The following is a 14,495-nucleotide window of genomic DNA, read 5'->3' on the forward strand; positions in this document are numbered from 1 at the left end:
TGGTTTATGAGGACACACATGACTATTGAATGTGACTCAGCAGTAGAGTATAGTTTAACAACACTTGTGTGTGTTTTACTCATGGTTTATGAGGACACACATGACTACTGAATGTGACTCAGCAGTAGAGTATAGTTTAACAACACTTGTGTGTGTTTTACTCATGGTTTATGAGGACACAAGGCTTTCAGTATACTGATAACACACAACTGTTTTAACAATAGTGTACTGCTGAAACACATTTTGTAGTAATGAGAGAATTTCACTTCAGTTCTTGTTATAACGAAACTAAATTGACAAAAGTGTTAACAAACCTCTTTAACAGAAGTGACTTCACTTCCCGTTATGGCTGCAGCGACAGGCTCATGGACAAACTGGAAGACAGAAAATAAGAGAAAGGAGAAATAATGTGACTCAGCAGTAGAGTATAGTTTAACAACACTTGTGTGTGTTTTACTCATGGTTTATGAGGACACACATGACTACTGAATGTGACTCAGCAGTAGAGTATAGTTTAACAACACTTGTGTGTGTTTTACTCATGGTTTATGAGGACACACATGACTATTGAATGAGACTCAGCTGTAGAGTATAGTTTAACAACACTTGTGTGTGTTTTACTCATGGTTTATGAGGACACAAGGCTTTCAGTATACTGATAACACACAACTGTTTTAACAATAGTGTACTGCTGAAACACATTTTGTAGTAATGAGAGAATTTCACTTCAGTTCTTGTTATAACGAAACTAAATTGACAAAAGTGTTAACAAACCTCTTTAACAGAAGTGACTTCACTTCCCGTTATGGCTGCAGCGACAGGCTCATGGACAAACTGGAAGACAGAAAATAAGAGAAAGGAGAAATAATGTGACTCAGCAGTAGAGTATAGTTTAACAACACTTGTGTGTGTTTTACTCATGGTTTATGAGGACACACATGACTATTGAATGTGACTCAGCAGTAGAGTATAGTTTAACAACACTTGTGTGTGTTTTACTCATGGTTTATGAGGACACACATGACTACTGAATGTGACTCAGCAGTAGAGTATAGTTTAACAACACTTGTGTGTGTTTTACTCATGGTTTATGAGGACACACATGACTATTGCATGTGATTCAGCAGTAGAGTATAGTTTAACAACACTTGTGTGTGTTTTACTCATGGTTTATGAGGACACAAGTGACTATTGAATGTGACTCAGCAGTAGAGTATAGTTTAACAACACTTGTGTGTGTTTTACTCATGGTTTATGAGGACACAAGTGACTATTGAATGTGACTCAGCAGTAGAGTATAGTTTAACAACACTTGTGTGTGTTTTACTCATGGTTTATGAGGACACAAGTGACTATTGAATGTGACTCAGCAGTAGAGTATAGTTTAACAACACTTGTGTGTGTTTTACTCATGGTTTATGAGGACACAAGTGACTATTGAATGTGACTCAGCAGTAGAGTATAGTTTAACAACACTTGTGTGTGTTTTACTCATGGTTTATGAGGACACACATGACTATTGAATGTGACTCAGCAGTAGAGTATAGTTTAACAACACTTGTGTGTGTTTTACTCATGGTTTATGAGGACACAAGTGACTATTGAATGTGACTCAGCAGTAGAGTATAGTTTAACAACACTTGTGTGTGTTTTACTCATGGTTTATGAGGACACAAGTGACTATTGAATGTGACTCAGCAGTAGAGTATAGTTTAACAACACTTGTGTGTGTTTTACTCATGGTTTATGAGGACACAAGTGACTATTGAATGTGACTCAGCAGTAGAGTATAGTTTAACAACACTTGTGTGTGTTTTACTCATGGTTTATGAGGACACACATGACTACTGAATGTGACTCAGCAGTAGAGTATAGTTTAACAACACTTGTGTGTGTTTTACTCATGGTTTATGAGGACACAAGTGACTATTGAATGTGACTCAGCAGTAGAGTATAGTTTAACAACACTTGTGTGTGTTTTACTCATGGTTTATGAGGACACAAGTGACTATTGAATGTGACTCAGCAGTAGAGTATAGTTTAACAACACTTGTGTGTGTTTTACTCATGGTTTATGAGGACACACATGACTACTGAATGTGACTCAGCAGTAGAGTATAGTTTAACAACACTTGTGTGTGTTTAACTCATGGTTTATGAGGACACACATGACTACTGAATGTGACTCAGCAGTAGAGTATAGTTTAACAACACTTGTGTGTGTTTTACTCATGGTTTATGAGGACACAAGTGACTATTGAATGTGACTCAGCAGTAGAGTATAGTTTAACAACACTTGTGTGTGTTTTACTCATGGTTTATGAGGACACACATGACTACTGAATGTGACTCAGCAGTAGAGTATAGTTTAACAACACTTGTGTGTGTTTTACTCATGGTTTATGAGGACACACATGACTATTGAATGAGACTCAGCTGTAGAGTATAGTTTAACAACACTTGTGTGTGTTTTACTCATGGTTTATGAGGACACAAGTGACTATTGAATGTGACTCAGCAGTAGAGTATAGTTTAACAACACTTGTGTGTGTTTTACTCATGGTTTATGAGGACACACATGACTACTGAATGTGACTCAGCAGTAGAGTATAGTTTAACAACACTTGTGTGTGTTTTACTCATGGTTTATGAGGACACACATGACTATTGAATGTGACTCAGCAGTAGAGTATAGTTTAACAACACTTGTGTGTGTTTTACTCATGGTTTATGAGGACACAAGGCTTTCAGTATACTGATAACACACAACTGTTTTAACAATAGTGTACTGCTGAAACACATTTTGTAGTAATGAGAGAATTTCACTTCAGTTCTTGTTATAACGAAACTAAATTGACAAAAGTGTTAACAAACCTCTTTAGCAGAAGTGACTTCACTTCCCTTTATGGCTGCAGCGACAGGCTCATGGACAAACTGGAAGACAGAAAATAAGAGAAAGGAGAAATAATGTGACTCAGCAGTAGAGTATAGTTTAACAACACTTGTGTGTGTTTTACTCATGGTTTATGAGGACACACATGACTATTGAATGTGACTAAGCAGTTGAGTATAGTTTAACAACACTTGTGTGTGTTTTACTCATGGTTTATGAGGACACAAGTGACTATTGAATGTGACAGCAGTAGAGTATAGTTTAACAACACTTGTGTGTGTTTTACTCATGGTTTATGAGGACACACATGACTATTGAATGTGACTAAGCAGTTGAGTATTGTTTAACAACACTTGTGTGTGTTTTACTCATGGTTTATGAGGACACACATGACTATTGAATGTGACTAAGCAGTTGAGTATTGTTTAACAACACTTGTGTGTGTTTTACTCATGGTTTATGAGGACACACATGACTATTGAATGTGACTAAGCAGTAGAGTATAGTTTAACAACACTTGTGTGTGTTTTACTCATGGTTTATGAGGACACACATGACTATTGAATGTGACTAAGCAGTTGAGTATTGTTTAACAACACTTGTGTGTGTTTTACTCATGGTTTATGAGGACACACATGACTATTGAATGTGACTAAGCAGTTGAGTATTGTTTAACAACACTTGTGTGTGTTTTACTCATGGTTTATGAGTACACACATGACTATTGAATGTGACTCAGCAGTAGAGTATAGTTTAACAACACTTGTGTGTGTTTTACTCATGGTTTATGAGGACACACATGACTATTGAATGTGACTCAGCAGTAGAGTATAGTTTAACAACACTTGTGTGTGTTTTACTCATGGTTTATGAGGACACAAGTGACTATTGAATGTGACTCAGCAGTAGAGTATAGTTTAACAACACTTGTGTGTGTTTTACTCATGGTTTATGAGGACACACATGACTATTGAATGTGACAGCAGTAGAGTATAGTTTAACAACACTTGTGTGTGTTTTACTCATGGTTTATGAGGACACACATGACTATTGAATGTGACAGCAGTAGAGTATAGTTTAACAACACTTGTGTGTGTTTTACTCATGGTTTATGAGGACACACATGACTATTGAATGTGACTAAGCAGTTGAGTATTGTTTAACAACACTTGTGTGTGTTTTACTCATGGTTTATGAGGACACACATGACTATTGAATGTGACTAAGCAGTAGAGTATAGTTTAACAACACTTGTGTGTGTTTTACTCATGGTTTATGAGGACACACATGACTATTGAATGTGACTAAGCAGTTGAGTATTGTTTAACAACACTTGTGTGTGTTTTACTCATGGTTTATGAGGACACACATGACTATTGAATGTGACTAAGCAGTTGAGTATTGTTTAACAACACTTGTGTGTGTTTTACTCATGGTTTATGAGTACACACATGACTATTGAATGTGACTCAGCAGTAGAGTATAGTTTAACAACACTTGTGTGTGTTTTACTCATGGTTTATGAGGACACACATGACTATTGAATGAGACTCAGCAGTAGAGTATAGTTTAACAACACTTGTGTGTGTTTTACTCATGGTTTATGAGGACACGTGACTATTGAATGTGACTCAGCAGTAGAGTATTGTTTAACAACACTTGTGTGTGTTTTACTCATGGTTTATGAGGACACATGACTATTGAATGTGACTAAGCAGTTGAGTATTGTTTAACAACACTTGTGTGTGTTTTACTCATGGTTTATGAGTACACACATGACTATTGAATGTGACTCAGCAGTAGAGTATAGTTTAACAACACTTGTGTGTGTTTTACTCATGGTTTATGAGGACACACATGACTACTGAATGTGACTCAGCAGTAGAGTATAGTTTAACAACACTTGTGTGTGTTTTACTCATGGTTTATGAGGACACAAGTGACTATTGAATGTGACTCAGCAGTAGAGTATAGTTTAACAACACTTGTGTGTGTTTTACTCATGGTTTATGAGGACACAAGTGACTATTGAATGTGACTCAGCAGTAGAGTATAGTTTAACAACACTTGTGTGTGTTTTACTCATGGTTTATGAGGACACACATGACTACTGAATGTGACTCAGCAGTAGAGTATAGTTTAACAACACTTGTGTGTGTTTTACTCATGGTTTATGAGGACACACATGACTATTGAATGTGACTAAGCAGTTGAGTATTGTTTAACAACACTTGTGTGTGTTTTACTCATGGTTTATGAGTACACACATGACTATTGAATGTGACTCAGCAGTAGAGTATAGTTTAACAACACTTGTGTGTGTTTTACTCATGGTTTATGAGGACACACATGACTATTGAATGTGACAGCAGTAGAGTATAGTTTAACAACACTTGTGTGTGTTTTACTCATGGTTTATGAGGACACAAGTGACTATTGAATGTGACTCAGCAGTAGAGTATAGTTTAACAACACTTGTGTGTGTTTTACTCAAGGTTTATGAGGACACACATGACTACTGAATGTGACTCAGCAGTAGAGTATAGTTTAACAACACTTGTGTGTGTTTTACTCATGGTTTATGAGGACACACATGACTATTGAATGTGACAGCAGTAGAGTATAGTTTAACAACACTTGTGTGTGTTTTACTCATGGTTTATGAGGACACACATGACTATTGAATGTGACTAAGCAGTTGAGTATTGTTTAACAACACTTGTGTGTGTTTTACTCATGGTTTATGAGGACACACATGACTATTGAATGTGACTAAGCAGTAGAGTATAGTTTAACAACACGTGTGTGTTTTACTCATGGTTTATGAGGACACACATGACTATTGAATGTGACTAAGCAGTTGAGTATTGTTTAACAACACTTGTGTGTGTTTTACTCATGGTTTATGAGGACACACATGACTACTGAATGAGACTCAGCAGTAGAGTATAGTTTAACAACACTTGTGTGTGTTTTACTCATGGTTTATGAGGACACGTGACTATTGAATGTGACTCAGCAGTAGAGCATTGTTTAACAACACTTGTGTGTGTTTTACTCATGGTTTATGAGGACACATGACTATTGAATGTGACTAAGCAGTTGAGTATTGTTTAACAACACTTGTGTGTGTTTTACTCATGGTTTATGAGTACACACATGACTATTGAATGTGACTCAGCAGTAGAGTATAGTTTAACAACACTTGTGTGTGTTTTACTCATGGTTTATGAGGACACACATGACTACTGAATGTGACTCAGCAGTAGAGTATAGTTTAACAACACTTGTGTGTGTTTTACTCATGGTTTATGAGGACACAAGTGACTATTGAATGTGACTCAGCAGTAGAGTATAGTTTAACAACACTTGTGTGTGTTTTACTCATGGTTTATGAGGACACAAGTGACTATTGAATGTGACTCAGCAGTAGAGTATAGTTTAACAACACTTGTGTGTGTTTTACTCATGGTTTATGAGGACACAAGTGACTATTGAATGTGACTCAGCAGTAGAGTATAGTTTAACAACACTTGTGTGTGTTTTACTCATGGTTTATGAGGACACAAGTGACTATTGAATGTGACTCAGCAGTAGAGTATAGTTTAACAACACTTGTGTGTGTTTTACTCATGGTTTATGAGGACACAAGTGACTATTGAATGTGACAGCAGTAGAGTATAGTTTAACAACACTTGTGTGTGTTTTACTCATGGTTTATGAGGACACACATGACTATTGAATGTGACTAAGCAGTTGAGTATTGTTTAACAACACTTGTGTGTGTTTTACTCATGGTTTATGAGGACACACATGACTATTGAATGTGACTAAGCAGTTGAGTATAGTTTAACAACACTTGTGTGTGTTTTACTCATGGTTTATGAGGACACACATGACTATTGAATGTGACTAAGCAGTAGAGTATAGTTTAACAACACTTGTGTGTGTTTTACTCATGGTTTATGAGGACACACATGACTATTGAATGTGACAGCAGTAGAGTATAGTTTAACAACACTTGTGTGTGTTTTACTCATGGTTTATGAGTACACACATGACTATTGAATGTGACTCAGCAGTAGAGTATAGTTTAACAACACTTGTGTGTGTTTTACTCATGGTTTATGAGGACACACATGACTATTGAATGTGACTCAGCAGTAGAGTATAGTTTAACAACACTTGTGTGTGTTTTACTCATGGTTTATGAGGACACACATGACTATTGAATGTGACTCAGCAGTAGAGTATAGTTTAACAACACTTGTGTGTGTTTTACTCATGGTTTATGAGGACACACATGACTATTGAATGTGACTCAGCAGTAGAGTATAGTTTAACAACACTTGTGTGTGTTTTACTCATGGTTTATGAGGACACACATGACTATTGAATGTGACAGCAGTAGAGTATAGTTTAACAACACTTGTGTGTGTTTTACTCATGGTTTATGAGTACACACATGACTATTGAATGTGACTCAGCAGTAGAGTATAGTTTAACAACACTTGTGTGTGTTTTACTCATGGTTTATGAGGACACACATGACTATTGAATGTGACAGCAGTAGAGTATAGTTTAACAACACTTGTGTGTGTTTTACTCATGGTTTATGAGGACACAAGTGACTATTGAATGTGACTCAGCAGTAGAGTATAGTTTAACAACACTTGTGTGTGTTTTACTCATGGTTTATGAGGACACACATGACTATTGAATGTGACAGCAGTAGAGTATAGTTTAACAACACTTGTGTGTGTTTTACTCATGGTTTATGAGGACACACATGACTATTGAATGTGACAGCAGTAGAGTATAGTTTAACAACACTTGTGTGTGTTTTACTCATGGTTTATGAGGACACACATGACTATTGAATGTGACTAAGCAGTTGAGTATTGTTTAACAACACTTGTGTGTGTTTTACTCATGGTTTATGAGGACACACATGACTATTGAATGTGACTAAGCAGTAGAGTATAGTTTAACAACACTTGTGTGTGTTTTACTCATGGTTTATGAGGACACACATGACTATTGAATGTGACTAAGCAGTTGAGTATTGTTTAACAACACTTGTGTGTGTTTTACTCATGGTTTATGAGTACACACATGACTATTGAATGTGACTCAGCAGTAGAGTATTGTTTAACAACACTTGTGTGTGTTTTACTCATGGTTTATGAGGACACACATGACTATTGAATGTGACTAAGCAGTTGAGTATTGTTTAACAACACTTGTGTGTGTTTTACTCATGGTTTATGAGGACACACATGACTATTGAATGTGACTAAGCAGTTGAGTATTGTTTAACAACACTTGTGTGTGTTTTACTCATGGTTTATGAGTACACACATGACTATTGAATGTGACTCAGCAGTAGAGTATAGTTTAACAACACTTGTGTGTGTTTTACTCATGGTTTATGAGTACACACATGACTATTGAATGTGACTCAGCAGTAGAGTATAGTTTAACAACACTTGTGTGTGTTTTACTCATGGTTTATGAGGACACACATGACTATTGAATGAGACTCAGCAGTAGAGTATAGTTTAACAACACTTGTGTGTGTTTTACTCATGGTTTATGAGGACACGTGACTATTGAATGTGACTCAGCAGTAGAGTATTGTTTAACAACACTTGTGTGTGTTTTACTCATGGTTTATGAGGACACATGACTATTGAATGTGACTAAGCAGTTGAGTATTGTTTAACAACACTTGTGTGTGTTTTACTCATGGTTTATGAGGACACACGACTATTGAATGTGACTCAGCAGTAGAGTATAGTTTAACAACACTTGTGTGTGTTTTACTCATGGTTTATGAGGACACACGTGACTATTGAATGTGACTCAGCAGTAGAGTATAGTTTAACAACACTTGTGTGTGTTTTACTCATGGTTTATGAGTACACACATGACTATTGAATGTGACTCAGCAGTAGAGTATAGTTTAACAACACTTGTGTGTGTTTTACTCATGGTTTATGAGGACACACGACTATTGAATGTGACTCAGCAGTAGAGTATAGTTTAACAACACTTGTGTGTGTTTTACTCATGGTTTATGAGGACACGTGACTATTGAATGAGACTCAGCTGTAGAGTATAGTTTAACAACACTTGTGTGTGTTTTACTCATGGTTTATGAGGACACACATGACTATTGAATGTGACTCAGCAGTAGAGTATAGTTTAACAACACTTGTGTGTGTTTTACTCATGGTTTATGAGGACACACATGACTACTGAATGTGACTAAGCAGTAGAGTATAGTTTAACAACACTTGTGTGTGTTTTACTCATGGTTTATGAGGACACGTGACTATTGAATGAGACTCAGCTGTAGAGTATAGTTTAACAACACTTGTGTGTGTTTTACTCATGGTTTATGAGGACACACATGACTATTGAATGTGACTCAGCAGTAGAGTATAGTTTAACAACACTTGTGTGTGTTTTACTCATGGTTTATGAGGACACACATGACTACTGAATGTGACTAAGCAGTTGAGTATTGTTTAACAACACTTGTGTGTGTTTTACTCATGGTTTATGAGGACACAAGTGACTATTGAATGTGACTCAGCAGTAGAGTATAGTTTAACAACACTTGTGTGTGTTTTACTCATGGTTTATGAGGACACAAGTGACTATTGAATGTGACTCAGCAGTAGAGTATAGTTTAACAACACTTGTGTGTGTTTTACTCATGGTTTATGAGGACACACATGACTACTGAATGTGACTCAGCAGTAGAGTATAGTTTAACAACACTTGTGTGTGTTTTACTCATGGTTTATGAGGACACACATGACTATTGAATGTGATTCAGCAGTAGAGTATAGTTTAACAACACTTGTGTGTGTTTACTCATGGTTTATGAGGACACAAGGCTTTCAGTATACTGATAACACACAACTGTTTTAACAATAGTGTACTGCTGAAACACATTTTGTAGTAATGAGAGAATTTCACTTCAGGTCTTGTTATAACAAAAATAAATTGACAAAAGTGTTAACAAACCTCTTTAGCAGAAATGACTTCACTTCCCCATTATGGCTGCAGCGACAGGCTCATGGACAAACTGGAAGACAGAAAAAAAACTGAAACTACTGGATGATATTAGTATAAATACTTGAATATCATTTGAAAATATTCTACCTTGCACAGTTCCTGCCCAGAGTGAGAACGCCATGGCAAGACTAGTCCTCCATAATTATATGTGATCTCGTCATCTTTATAAATTTATGTCTTTTATAGCAAATAAACAAAGATGAGGCTTTCCGTCCAGTTCAATTTTTTTTATTTTGCCATTTGGCTTTTGACTGTCGTTTACTAGTCTCCCAAGTTTTATAATTCTATAATTTGTGGGCAGTAGTGCCTGTGCACCTGGAGCCCTGACTTTAGATTAAACTTATGGAGTACCCACACTAGGCTGGAGCACGCTTAAAGGATAAATTCACTTCCAGAACAAAAATTTCCTTATAATTTACTCACGCTCATGTTATTCAAGATGTTCATGTGTTTGTTTCTTCAGTCGTAAAGAAATTAAGGTTTTTGAGATTAAGGTTTTTTCTCCATATTGTGACTTCACTGGTGGCCAATGATTGAACATCCAAAATGCATGGTGAGTAAATTATCAGGAAATCTTTATTCTGGAAATGAACTTATCCTAATTAAGTCATTATGATGTGACTATTTTGAAGTAGGGCTGGACGATATGGACAAAATTTATATCACAATATATTTCTTAATTTCGGTCAATACAATATAGATCCGATATCGAAATAAACACTATCTGAAATTTTTTAACATTATAAATTCCTTTATCATGACTTTTGATTAATTTTAAGCATCCTTGCTAAATAAAATTACTAATTTCTATAATTTCTTTCCCCAAAAAATAAAAATTATACTGACTCCAAACTTTTGAACAGAATAGTGTAACAAACAACAAAAGTGTTTTATTTCAGATAAATACTGATCTTTGGATTTTTCTATTCATCAAAGAATCGTGAAAAAGAATGTACTCAACTGTTTTAAATATTGATAATCAGCAAATCAGTATATCATGTGACATTGAAGACTGGAGTAATGATGCTGAAAATTCAGCTGCGCATCACAGAAATCTATCAAATAGAAAGCTAAAATTTTACTGTTTTAATATTATATATAAATCTAATATTATATATATAAATCTCTGTACAGGTCACAGACTGTATTTACGGTGGACCACTGTGTATCCTGTATAATAGAAGTTATGTAGTTAAGAGATAGTTTATGCGAAACCAAAAAAAAAAAAAAACCCTTACCTTTGATGGGATTAATGTATCTCCCAGTTATGTCTTTGTCCTTCCCCATTTTGACATGTATTTCTGCATCTTTTAAAGGATTGAGTCCTCTGGTCCGACGACTCAGACTCACTACAAAATATCATGTCAAGTCAATCACAGATAAACACAGATAAACAGTGTAATATTAATTAAGTGCTATATATATACATATACATATATATACACATGTGTGAAATATATATATATATATATATATATATATATATATATATATATATACACACCTGTGTGTGTGTGTGTGTGTATATATATATATATATATATATATATATATCTATATATATATATATATCACGTTGTTGATAATGTGGAATAATCATTTTAAACCTATCACTTATTTTACTTTTTCAAGAAAAATAATTCAATTACATTAATTAGATTGATTAGTAATGCATTACTCCTAACACTGGCCCTGTTGTTTGTTAACTTTTCTCTTTAAACGCAAAGAGAAACAGCAGCAGGCAGTGGTTTGGGTGTGAAAATTGCACGCTCCAGTCTCCAGGCCGTGGCCAGGGGAACGAGAGACAAGCGTCCCCGTATTAGAGTGCACCTCAACCGGCTGAACCGGCGAATTCTCCCGCTCAGACCACGTAAACTCGATATATATCGCACAAGTGTTTTCTTTTTAGATGCAGTGACCTAGCCGTGTGCTCTGCCCAAGGCCACTTTATTTCACGATGATATATTTAATTTAAATTAAAGTATTTCTTTATGATTAACACATTTGTTGCGATCTAACATACATTATCTTTGCGTCTCTTAGCCGCTTCTACAAGCAGTGCTCCTCTTACGCGCCATTACTAACAATACAGTTTTAAATGATTAAATGACATCAAATGAATATTTGACAACTGAAATTAACGTATATAAAAAAATAAAATATATTAAGTACTTACTTTTTCACCATAGATGCTGCTGCGTTGTTCACCGAACTGCTCTTCTTGACGTACACTGCGTGAATGCTTAATTTGGCGCCAATGTGTGTATAATTGAGATAGGACTAACTGCAGAACCACAGAACCATACGTCATGACAGTCTGAGGACGACAGTGCCAGACTAACAGCCTGAGGGCGGAAGTGGGCGGAGCCAATTTATCTCCGTAGGCATCGCTCCATTTGGAGCATTTTAAAGTTTAAAACCATGTTAATGTGAAATATTGTATTAAAACGATCTAACTGAAATTATAGATATAGATTCACATTGTGTTAATAGCTTAATCATATACACAATCACGTTAAGATATATATATATAGCCTATGTGTGTATTAAAATCCCCTTGTAACCTTTTAATATTTTAAAAGTTCATAAATTTGTTTTATGTCTTAAATGATTAACTGAATATAAATTGAACACAACAAAGCTTAAACACTAAAATCGATAAACATTTATTAATTTGTCATAAAATATTTTACTTAAGCATTTCAGAATGAATCATTGTTTTTCATAATATATAATACGCATTACACGGTTGTACACTAGAATGCATGAATTAAACACATTCAGATCCATCAAACCCAAAAACAAAAGATATTTATTTAATTTTAATAAAATGTACTAAAATGTAAGAGCAAAAGCATTATATAGCCACTAGCTGTGCTTTGCTCTAAAAAAATACAAAATCAAACCAAATTGAGTGTAGATTGAACAGCAGGTACATGATGACAAATTAAATCTAAAAAAATAAACTTTTTTGTAAAATGTCCATATCATCCTTAATTTGAAAGCAAAACACTAAAGGCTCTTTGGCCAGTTGTCTGTCATCATCTGTTTCAGCCTGTGAAAGTTCTTGTTCCTGGTCTTTTTCTTTCAATATCCAGAAAGCACAGCTCTTCCACTAAACCCGTAAAGACCTTTGATTGTTGTGCAGCGCAGAAGTCTTCTGTGATCCGTGGTTCCTTCATGAGAGAAGGGTATAAACAAATGGGATGAGATGTTAAAAGTGTATTTAACAACACTTTGTGTTGTAGTCAGGATGCAGCACAGCATGTATAATAAAGTTTTGACATTCTGTTTTTCTCATGTTTATATATTGAAGACTTAAATCATACTCTGTCACCAATGAAATTAATCAGTTATGTTCAGTATAATTTTTTTTTTTTTTTTAAAAGGCAAGCAATTCACATGGCTTTTCACGCTACATTTAACCCCGGGTTATCGTCGTCCTAAACACCACTTTTAACCGTGGGTAAAGTAACGCTCCACATATTGCTTGTATATTTACATGCTTTTGACAGTCACAGAAACACTGTGCATTGTATATAAATAGAAAATTCAGCATTGGAAAGAAAAAAAACAACAAATGCTGACAGAAAATGCAACAATTGCAGAGCAGAAAATACTGTTTAATTCTTTTATAGTCTGAAATGTTCATTCAGGATAAACTTGATCTATATGTAATGAGGAAGTTGACTATATGTAATGAGGATGTGCAATGCCTAAGCATTTATGAAAACATATTGTGTGCTTTGTTCATCCAATCAGTGACACTGACACTGCAAATAAGGATGTTAACCAGGGTTTAGTAATGTACAGTGCATATGAATACTCAGGATTAATTGTTAACCTCAGGTAAATGATGATCAGTGTGAAACGTGAATCAAGATAACCCAGGATTCTGTTTACCTGGGGTTAACAATCACCCAGGGTTAACTATTTAAAGTATGAAAAGCCCTCATATATGTTTTTCATTCTAATGAAAAGAGAAGTTCATACATTTTTAAAAACTTTTAACTTTTCCTTTTTTTTTGCTTACCATTAACATGAAGATCCCACACAGCCGGTCAACTGTTTCTAAAACAATAGAATATTATTAAGTTATTCCTGAAAAGATGTGACAGATATAACACACCATCTGTATAAGTAGCTTATGTGTTTATGAAAGTCTTATAAAACTAACCTTGTTTTTGATCAGCTTCTCTTGTTCTGGGGTGATTCTGCTTGTCAATTTACTGCATTGCAAAATCAAAGAAAAACTTAGATATATAACCATAAAAATTGCATAAAAGAAACAAGTTTCATTCTTCTAAAGTCAAAATTACTACTTACTTCATTGCAAAAACAACATTTTAAATTCAGAATACAAAAGAAACGTTCATACCTCCATGAACGACAGTTTTTAAGTGAATTTGAAGCTGTGCATTCAACCTGTGCCGTCTGGTCGGTTTAAGAGCACTGGGCAGTGGAAGTTGTTGCAGCACGTTTTGCATCGCTGTAAATGAAGTAAAGCGGAGCA

The 14,495-nt window shown here is 35.2% G+C and overlaps 1 protein-coding gene and 1 long non-coding RNA gene across 5 annotated transcripts in view; one reads left to right on the forward strand and one right to left on the reverse strand.

The window, feature by feature from the left end:
- Positions 1–14,495, forward strand: part of LOC137009742 (IQ motif and SEC7 domain-containing protein 2) — an 89,936-nt gene that overhangs the window by 22,218 nt on the left and 53,223 nt on the right. The gene's annotated exons all lie outside the window — the stretch shown is intronic.
- On the reverse strand, positions 13,081–14,351 carry LOC137009743 (uncharacterized). The gene is made up of 3 exons (XR_010892954.1): positions 14,160–14,351; positions 14,016–14,053; positions 13,081–13,158 (listed from the first exon to the last, which is right to left on the reverse strand). It is a non-coding gene; the product is annotated as an uncharacterized lncRNA (long non-coding RNA).

The sequence above is a fragment of the Chanodichthys erythropterus genome, chromosome 20 (genome assembly GCF_024489055.1).
Source record: "Chanodichthys erythropterus isolate Z2021 chromosome 20, ASM2448905v1, whole genome shotgun sequence".
NCBI lineage: Eukaryota > Metazoa > Chordata > Actinopteri > Cypriniformes > Xenocyprididae > Chanodichthys > Chanodichthys erythropterus.